Below are 11123 nucleotides of genomic sequence, written 5' to 3'. Positions count from 1 at the left end.
TTCAGTTATCTCGCAGCTGGATCTCGCGACTTAGTTAAGCCGCGAGGCCAAGCCGTGAGCCAACCCTGTTTTGAAAAAAAACATGACTCTTCACATTCCATTCTCACCCTAGTATAAATACCCCTTATACCCACGAAAGAAAAGGGGGCTTCCAGAGAGAATTTTAAGAGAGAAACCCTAGAGTAAAACAAGATTGATTCATCCACAATCTTCACATAAGAGATTCTTCAAATTCCTCTACTCTCTTCCTCTCCATTGTTGAATCCATGACAAGTCTTTTTACCAAAACCTATTCTCACCATATCCATTTCTGTGAGAGGGCTATTTGGTGCTTTGGGAAGCAGTTAGGAAGGAACCAATTTCACATTAGTTGATGCTATGGTCAAGTAGCGGAATCTGGGAAGTTAGAAAAGAAATAGGTTCGGCACAACCTCGTTGGAGCAAGAAGCTTGGAGGGCTTAGGTACACTAGTAGATTAGGCTTGGAGGGTCTATTGCTGTTCATGTATCCCAACTACATTTTCTAGTAGATTACTTATCGCTTGGAGGGCGGCGGAGAGATTTTACGCTAAGGGCTTCGGTTTCCTCTTCGATAATACATCGAGTGTTGTCCTTGTGTTTGCATCTCTCTTCCCTTTATCTTTACCATATAATTACTACTGTGATTGTGATTATTTATGGTTAGATTGTTTATCGATTCGATTATTAGCATATGTTCATGTTCCGCACATTTATTGTCTGACATTAAGCTTGAATTGATATTTTTGTTATTGGGGTCTAAACGTTCAAGGGTGTTTTATACACTATTTGAACTTTCAACTGGTCCAAAGAAACAATAGACACAAAGAAGCAATGAGAATTGTTGGAATCGAGCCAATTGCCTGAATCAGGCAAGTTGTGGAGTTGGTCATTCTCCTTAAGCATTAGGCCCATAAAGCCCAAGCCTATGTCAAATTGCATTTTGGTCCCTCCAATATTCTTCATATTACATCAATAAGAGAAGCAACAATATTTATGCTCAATCTTTGGAATATAAGAATATATCCAAATTGTAGACACTTGATGTGGCCAAGTGATTCGGCTAATGGAGGTTCACTTTTAGGTTTTCTTAAAGACTTAGTGATCCTTGGATGTTAAAAACCGTATAATTTTGCAATCGTAAGTTTTATAAGCTATTGTAGTTAGCAAGAAATTAAATTGGCTAAAATACGTTTTACACTCTTGTAATAAGTTTTAAGATTTTAGTTGCTTCTAATTTGGCCTCTCAAGGTTCAAAACTTGTAATTTACATCATTAACTATTAAAACCTTATGCACTATCACAAAATCTCCTAAGGAATTAGTACCAAAGGTCAACTAATCCATTAATGAGGCAGTCAATAGTAAATCTAGTCCAAGAAAATCCAAGTTCTTGATCTGAGTGACGGGCTTTATTTTCTAATATTAGACATGAGCCTATCTAACTGAAAAGCCATTGGAACACCCTTCTCCTTTCACCAATCTATTGCTCTACATTGCATGCCAGCACTCAAATAAGGTGAGATCCCATCCAAATTTGGTGAGATCTTAGCCGGAGCTAGCGAGTTCTCGACAAGATTTGGTGAGATCTTAGCTAGATCTAGCGATTGTAACCATGATGGATTGATGCAACCATGCCAAAGATGATTGCAATTGATCCGACCGCTACAACTTTTAAGTTGTGACAAGCAATGACCCTTATACCCATGATTGGTAAGGGTTGCATGATCTTAGGGTTGATTGTTGGAATTTGAACCCAAAACAAACACCGATTGACCCATGGACAGCCCTTGTCTAGGATACAAAAATAATATCTGGGTTAGGTTCCTTATGAGAATTCTAAGAGCCCTTACTACTGATGCATTGCCAATTCCACGATAATTCCACACCAACACCCTCATAATAAGTGATTAAAGCAATAAAATGGGTAGAAGAGGAGGAATCTCAACTTGAATCGAAGAACAAAGACACTCAATGTGATGAGAGTCCTCTTGTTGCTGTCCTTGTAAAATTAATGACTTTTCCGTACACACAATTGGATTAGATTGGAGCAAAAAGCAAAATGGAGGTAATTGGCTTGGCTAGATAGAAAAATAGAGATGTGTTGGAATGGTGGCAAGCAAGAAGTGTGTTGAGCCGCAATCCACCCATGACCAAATGGTGTAGGAGTTGCATAAGGGAAAAACTCTCTGATGCACCGATGTGGCTACAAGGGTGCTGCACTGGCATTTGACACAGTGTGCGGCTGGCGACGCCGCTGCCAGCGCGTTGGTGCCGCGTCGCATTTTTTTTTTTTTTGGTTTCCCGATTCGTGCCGACTTGGGCCAATTTGCACCGATTCGGGCTAAATCGAGTTGTATTAGCCGAAACCACCAAAATAGGCCGATTCAGGTCGTACCGGCACCAATACCAGCTAAAATTCAAGTAAAAAAAAAAAAAAAGGTGTGAAACGCACCGTTTTAACTTAAGTTTTAAATGAAAAAACCCTAAACTCTCTCTACCATTTTGATTCTCAATCTTTGCTCTCCATCTGCCTCTCGGCTCTCTACTCTCTGTCTCCTCTCTCTCTCACAGACCCATACACACTCCCTAAGACACAATCTCAAAGTCTCACAGCCTCTCCCTAAGACACAATCACTCTATTCTTTGCATCTCTCGGTCTCAAATCTCCACCATCAGTCCATCACTTAGTTTTAGCTCTCAAGCTCATCGACCCACTCTCAACTCAGGTATCAAAGCTTTTATTCTCAGTTTCTTACCCTCCATTATACTTTCACATGCTCTATTACTCATTGTGATTTGATTGTTTTTTTTAATTTTTTTAATTTTTTTTTTTATATAAGCTGCTTGTAATGTTGTGAGTTGTGACTTGGGTTTGATTTTTTGTTTAGTTATTATATATTTGTCAAATTATTTTTAGGTTAAATTGAAATTATTGAATTTGCAATGGATGAAGTCACTAGCACAGAAACTTCACCTTCATTAGATGAAGAAGTGCCAAATGCTGATGGTCCTCTTTGGCAGTATGTGAATAAATTAGAGAAACCACCTGGTTCTACTTCTAAATCAGGTGGAAACACACATTTTAAGTGCAACTATTGTGGTGGAATTTTTTTGGGATCCTATTCTAGGGTTAAGGCTCATTTATTAAAAATTAGTAGTAAAGGTATTAGAGTATGCGATATAGTGACATCGAGCCATAGATTGGAAATGCAGAGAATGGATGATTAGGTTGAGAATGATAAGTTAGAGAGAGAATGTAAAAGTCAAATTCCCTTACCCTGGCCTCTCTCAGGCCGTGGGCCTATTCCCTTATCCCGGAGATAAGAAGGGAGTGGTAGTACAGATTCGGTTGATGGTAAGAGAAGGAAGGTGACTACGAATTCTCCTTTGAAGAGAGTATTCTAGAATAATGCTAAACACAAATTGGATGGTAGAATTGCTAGGATGTTTTATACCGGTGGGCTTCCATTTCACTTTGCAAGGAAACCAAATTATCGTAGTTCCTATGCATATGCTGCTACCCATAACATTCTAGGTTATGTTCCTCTTTGATACAATGCCTTGAGAACAACACTTTTGCAAAAAGAAAGAGCTAATGTTGAAAGACTTTTGAAACTAATTATGGACTCTTGGCTTGCAAATGGTGGTGTAATTTCTGATGGATAGTCAGATCCGCAAAAGAGGCCTCTTATTAATATTATGGCGGCATCAGATGGGGGTCCAGTGTTTATAAAGGCAATTGACAGGTCAGGTGAGTTCAAAGACAAACATTTTATTGTTGTGGTGTTGAAGGATGCTATAAAAGAGATTGGACATGAAAAAGTTGTCCAAGTCATCACTAATAATGCTAGTGTGATGAAGTTTGCTAGAGCTCTTATTGAAGGTCAGTATTCCAAAATATTTTGGACACTATGTGTTGTCCACACTCTTAATCTAGTTTTGAAGAATATTTGTGCAACAAAAAACACTGAAAAGAATGAAGTTACATATAAGGAATGTAGTTGGATTACACGTATTGCTGATGATGCATCCTTCATACGTGTTTTTATGATGAACCATTCAATGAGGTTGGCAATGTTTAATGAATTTTTTCTATTAAAACAGCTACAAGTTGCTGATATTAGATTTGCTTCAGTTGTTGTAATGCTAAAAAGGTTAAAGTTGATAAAAAGATGCCTTTAAGTCATGGCTATTAGTGACCAATGGGCTGCTATAGGGAGGATGATGTTAGTAAAGCTCAAAAGGTGAAAGAAATGATTCTAAGTGATCGTTGGTGGGATGTTGTTGATTATATCCTTGAATTCACAACACCTATTTATGATATGCTACGAGTAGATAGGTCTTGTCTTCATCTTGTGTATGAAATGTGAGATTCAATGATAGAGAAGGTGAAGGCAGCAATATATCGGCATGAAGGCTTGGAAAATGATGAGTATAGCTTATTTTTAATGTGGTGTATGATATACTCATTGATCGATGGACTAAAAATTGTATACCACTACATTGCTTGGCTCATTCCTTAAATCCTGAGTAAGTACTTTCATTTTCTATTTTCCTTAGTTTCCTTTTCTACTAAAACACACGTTTCATCATCTATATTTGTTTTTTTTAATCTTTAACTAGGTATTACTCCATTGAATGGCTTTCGGAGAATCCGAAATGCATCGCTCCACATCAGGATCATGAAATTTCTATGGAAAGGAGCAAGTGTTTGGAGCGATACTTTGAAGATGAGAGTGAACCAAGGGTGGTGAAAATTGAGTTTGCTACATTTTTAGGAGGGAGGTTTCTTTCACTAGATGCCTTGACAGATAGGTGGGCCTTACAACCTTTGGTTTGGTGGCAATACCATGGCTCTTCCTCATTTCCAACTCTTCAAACCCTTACCAGTAAACTTCTTGGACAACCCTTTTCATCCTCATGTGCTGAGAGAAATTGGAGCACATACAAATTCATTCATTCCTTAAAAAGAAACAAAGTAGCTCTTGCATGTTCTGAGGATTTGGTATATATGAATTCTAATCTTCGACTCTTGTCAAGGCGCAATGAGGAGTACATAAATGCAGCAACAAAGATGTGGGATATAGCAGGAGACTCATGGAATGATAGTGACATACATGGAGGAGCTGGAATTCTTGAGAATGCTACCCTTACACTTGATGGGCCAGAATTGGAGGCCATGGTTATTGGGAATGTTAGCACTAGTGTTACTACAAGTGAAAGTGAAGTTCAAAATGAAACTATTAATCTTGATGATGATGATGAAGGCTGTATTTGAGTGTCTTTTTTATTATCTTTTATTTAATTTAGTATCAAACTTGTGGGTTGTATTCTAATTTCCGAACATCATGAAATGTTTTAGTTTTAAACTTGTGGGTTGTATTTAATTTATGACCATCATGTTTTAGTTATTGTCTATTATTACTCTTAAATTTGGTATATGCTTATATAATGTGAAAAAGTATGCTTAGCAATATATAGAAAATATAAATAAAAATATTTTTAATATTTTTTAATTGCTGCACTCGCATCCTACTTTTTCAAAAATTACCGAGTCCCACACCCTCACCCGAATCTGGAAACGCACCCATGCTTTATAGGAGAAAACATAGCTGTGATCTTAGCGCACACTGCGAGAACTCGTGCATCTACATTGTTCTCTACAAGATCTTTCGCAAGGCGAAGACAAGTCCCACTTGCATAACGGCCTTGTTGATAGATCATGAACCTATTTATGTTCGGATTAAGTCCAAGGAGCTTGGTGAGTTGAAAATCAACACCAGGCATGTCCACACCAACAGATGTGGAGAATACAAGGTGGGTGTTCTTTGAGACGGGTTGGCCCCATTCTTTGATAGCTTTCAATGCTGCTTCTTTACCAAGCTTTGGAACCCCAGGAACCACCATGTCTTGGCTTGCATCAAGAGATGGGGCATTATAAGTGCAAATCTTCGGATTTTCCTTTAGAATCTCCTTAGTAAGGTAGAAATGACGTTTTCTTATTGCTGAATTCTCACCTGTTAGTGAAAATGTAACATAAAAAGGCAAACTACTTCACTAATACATTGGTAATATTATGCAACACCGACTTAAGTCGTTTATTATTTTTATAATGTTAGAAATCCTACAAATTTTATTATAAATTGACATGTCACTAATTACCGTCAAGTAATTTTTACTTTTTAATACTCATACAATAAAATTTATATTTATAGTATCTTTAGCAATATGTTTATTTTAATGGTAGTACATAGTAAACTCTCATGTGTGCTTTACAAAACATTTTATACTCTTCCACATACCTTTTTCACATTTTTAAATACAATATTCTCAGTTACATACATTAATGTACACATTTTTTAACACAAAAATGTGATGTTCATATTTAAAACATGAAAAATGAATATATATGTAAGATTTGAAGAGAATCATTACCCTTTTATAAAATGTGTTTAGATATTACCAAGAAAAAAAAGGTCTATGAATGCTTACATATGCGCTTGAGCTTTTCTTCTAGACCTGTCTTGTGCTCACTCTGTCACACGGAAGTAGAAATCCGGATAGTCTTTTTGGTAGACAATATTTTTCGAATTTGCTGTGGCAATGGCCAATATTGTGGTTGGACCCTTTGCATTCTGTGCTTCTTTGAGATTTCCAACTAACGCCATTAGATATGTTTGTTAAAAACTGAGATCGTGGGCTAGTTGGAAAGGGATGTTGTGTGTGTGTGTGTATATATATATATATATATATATAAGGATAGATTGTAGTAATGATATAAAGTTGGAGAGTATTCATTTGTAAAATGAATAAAGTGAAAATTTTGAGTACTGGAATTTTTTTGGGTGAAAATTCAAGTTCAAGTTACACACACACACACACACACACATATATATATATATGAAAATGTGTCTATTGAAATGACATAACCTTTCTTATTGGATATATATTAAAAGTGCCTTTTGACCAAAAGGTACCTATTAAATGAAAAAGTAACTATTGAAGGGTTATAAAAATTTGGGTATAAATAGTGGCTTACATTCACATGATAACTACTTTTTCTCTTCCAAAAAGTTAGTTTCTAAGAAACACAAGAAATCCTGTGGGTATTCTCCAAAATTGCTATTTGTAAAACCTAATATACTTGGTTGTATCCTGGGGCAAGTTTGTAGAAACCCTTTAGCAACTTGCATATGGGGACAAATATTGTCTAAAGATAAGATTCAATTATGCCTCCAAGTCAATCACTAATTTCTATTTACTTGATGTGTTCATTTTGTTCTTTTATTATTACTTCTTGATTTGTTGAAATCCCCAACAATCTTAGATAGTATTTGCTACAAGACAAGGAGTGAATGATGGTATAACTTTGAAGATGTTGAACCATGATTTGATGAAATTGCATCGCTTTGATGGAACCAATTTTACTTGGTGGAAAGAGCAATTGGCTTGGATTTGAAGAGGTCTTCAAATGATGAATCGATCATAATGAAGATTCAATAGAACAAGGCTTAAAGAAACAAAGTTTCATTGTTGGCAAGACAAGGTGATGATTCTTTCATATTGGGGATGCATTAAAAACCATGTTCATAGTTTGAACATTGAAGATACAGATTCCTTGTTCATAGGCAATTTGAATTTCAAATTCATTGATAAGTTTCTTTGTTAGAATATTTGCAAGTGTTGCAAATTTATATGAATTGAGAAATAATAATGAACTTTTGATATGTTTAAATACTGTAAAGTGAAGTAGAAAATCTAAAGAATGAGAATTTAAACTCTTAAAGTGATAGAGTATGTAAATATTTTCCTAAGTGATTTTCTAAATTATGTGAAAACATTAAATAATATGTTAGAAGATTTTACTTTAGATCAATTCAAAAGTGATTGTGAACAATGTTCAAAGTGGAAGTTCTAGTAAGACCAATAAGGACTTGAATGAGAATAAGAGTGTGGGTGGTTTTAAAAGAACAACTCCAAGAATCCCAACAATGACAAGTAGAATTCGTCATGTTTCCTTTGTGGAAAGAAAGACCATTATATTTAAGAATGTAAGTTCTTAAAAGAATAAGAAGGATGATGATAAAAATGCCAATGAAGCAATTGTTATTGAGGACATTATTGTTATAGTGAGTGACGTATGTAATAATATGATCACTGTAACTAATATGGCTATAATCACAAATCCTTCCGATTGGTGGTTTGATTTGGGTGCAATGTTGCATGTGTGCAACTACAAGACATATTTTATGACTTATAAGGAGTCTTCTATAGAGCTAGAGGTGCTTGTGGGCATCCACAGTAAGACAAAAGTTAATCATTGTTGAAGTGAAATTGAGTTTTGGCAAGAAGTTTTCTTGATCAATGTTTTTCACGTACTTGATATCAAGAAAAGTCAATTTGTTATTTAAGAATGGTCTTGTCCAAGAATGGGATATTAGTAGGCAATGGATATGCTACTAATGACATGTTCAAACTGAGTGTTATTAATTAAGATGTTTCTAGTTGTGCTTATATTGTTGATTCTTTTATTTGTGGCATGCTAGACTTGAACATTTAAATTTTAAATTCTTGAAGTTTATATCAAAGCATGATATAATTTTATATAAGTATGATTTGAGTTGAATGGTGTATTAACTAGAGATGGTGAACATTTCTAAATAGATATTCTTCTTTGTGAGGAACATGTCATAATACACCAAAGTGCTGTCCTTTATACACCGTAATAAAATGTTTTGGTCAAAAAGAAAAGAGAAGAGAACTCTAGTTGATATGGTGAATGCCATAATCTTGAGTGCAATTAGTTAAATTTCTATTTGATCAATGGGAGGAAGCTTTGCTTAGTATATGCTATGTGCATAGTAGCGTTCCATCTCAAAGGTATTTCATATGTGTTATGAAATGAGAAAGTAACTAAATACTTATCATTTTAAAATGTGGGGGTGTTTAACTTTTTGTAAAATGATAGACCAAAGAGGACTAATTTGTCAAAGAGCTATATAAAGTGTATACGTAGGTTTTGTGTAAATTCGTGGGTATATAATTTATTAGACTTTATGTCTAATATAAGAGTGAAATCAAAAGAGATTGAATTTATTGAGTTTAAATTCAAAGATGATTTCAAGTGATAGGCCAAGAATGCATTAACCCATTGTGATGAATTAACCAATTAATTAGCCAAGTTAATTAATTAATTCAATTAACATGTAATATACGTGGTAGCACAAACAAATCACAAACTAAGTTAATATATAGCGGAAAATAAAGTTGACACGGTGATTTGTTTACGAATGAGGAAAACCTTAAAGGCAAAAACCCCACCGGGTGATTTTAAGTTTACCACTACTGAAAATCCACTATTATTACAACAAGCGGTTACAAGTAAAGGAATCCCAATACCATATGCCAACTTACAGTTGAACCTTTACCCCAATACCCAATTGGACTTGTTCTATAGTGACAATCTCTCCTTTTAATGCATGGCTCCCAGTACGTGATTAACCACCAACTTGAGAAGGATGTTGGCTGCAAAGTTCTTTACTTCATCCACACGATTAAGATCATGAAGCTCCTTGGTTACAAAACCCTACGATGTATAAACGCAGTAGCTTCTTGAAGAGAAAGATGAACTAGGGAAAATTGTCTCCGCTCACAGTATGCTTGTGAAAAACCTTTGCATCAAGTTGCACTCACTTGTATAAGCTGTGATGGGCCTTAAAATAATCTTTATATATGTTTAGGGTTGTGAGAAAAGAAATCCTAAACATGTACTCACAGATTGGAGTGAAATCAGATCTGAAAATCTGATTTTCTTAAATCTTGATAAACAGGTTATCTATCGAGCAGCTGTCGAGCATCGGGCAAAAGGTGCCTTTTAAACCTTGATAGATGCTATCTTTCGAGTTAGCTATCGAGCTTTAAAATTCAACACTTCTTCACTTGATTCAAACATTATCCCAACAAAATCCAAAAATTGGCCAATCAGATTCAACCATTATTACCTTTCTCTTACTCAAGTTAGGAAACTCATTTGTTTCTGGTTGATTTCTCACTAGTGTTTTGCGTGTCAAGAGAAAGGGGGAAAAAATAGAAGAGAGAGAAGAGTTTCAGCATATTTAGCCAGTTGGCTGAAATTTAAAGTAAACTTAAAATCTATATGTAATATATTGTACCTAAGTTTTGTCATATACATTAACTTTTTTTTTTTTTTTTTTAAGTTATATATATTAACTTCTTATCAATGATCTTAAGTATATTATTTTATTTTATTTTTTGGTTATGGATGCTTCAATATAAAAGAAACTATAGAACAACAAGTCAGAGGATAAAAAAAATTAAAGTAATTATTTATTATTTTATTGGTAGAAAAAGTAAAGTAATTATGAACTGCTTATATTAAATTAATTAGTGGATGTATTATTAGACTTTAGTCATAATGTTTACAGATTCCACCAATGCAGTTATGCGTGTCACATGCTGTTATCAAAAAAAAAAAAATTTATGTGTGTCACATGTAAAAAAAATTTAATAAATATTTGGTATCTGGATTTTTATTAAATTTTTAGTAAGCTAGACCACGAGTATAAGATTCAAATTTTGTGCACTTAAAAACAAATGGAGATAAGTCAATAATCTCTTATATTATAGACCCGACAAAATTGAGGTTTTGATTTGTTAGGTACTACATTTTTTAGAACATAATAGGTGAATTTGAATATCGGTACGTAGAAATTTATAACTCAAAAAGTTCTTTAATGTCTTGTTTTAAAGTTGTAGGTACTTTTTAAAATCTTATAATTTACATGTTGGAGTTCCTTCTTATTTTTATTTTTATTAGTAAGTTACATACACCCAACCAATAAGTCTTGAACTCACAACCTTACCCCCATCAAGTGAAAGTTGCAACTGTTAGGAAGAATATTAGAATGATATTTTACTCATTAAATTCTCAGTTACTTAACACTTACAGTAAAAGTGGTAGCCTAACAAATTAAAATGTGTTCTGAGTTCTTAATGCTGTTGTTTATATTGTATTAAAAGGGTTCCGGTACTGGAGAAACAAAACAACATTCGATTTAGATCTTATATTCCCATTGATAAGCTC

The 11123-nt window shown here is 34.5% G+C and overlaps 1 pseudogene; it reads right to left on the bottom strand.

Annotated features, from left to right (window-relative positions):
- Positions 1-4975: 4975 nt before the first annotated feature.
- LOC115961595 lies at positions 4976-6687 on the bottom strand (annotated as a pseudogene).
- Positions 6688-11123: the final 4436 nt, after the last annotated feature.

The sequence above is a fragment of the Quercus lobata genome, chromosome 9 (genome assembly GCF_001633185.2).
Source record: "Quercus lobata isolate SW786 chromosome 9, ValleyOak3.0 Primary Assembly, whole genome shotgun sequence".
Lineage (NCBI taxonomy): Eukaryota > Viridiplantae > Streptophyta > Magnoliopsida > Fagales > Fagaceae > Quercus > Quercus lobata.
Note: the sequence above shows the minus strand (reverse complement) of the source record. Positions and strands in the feature narration are given on the sequence as shown.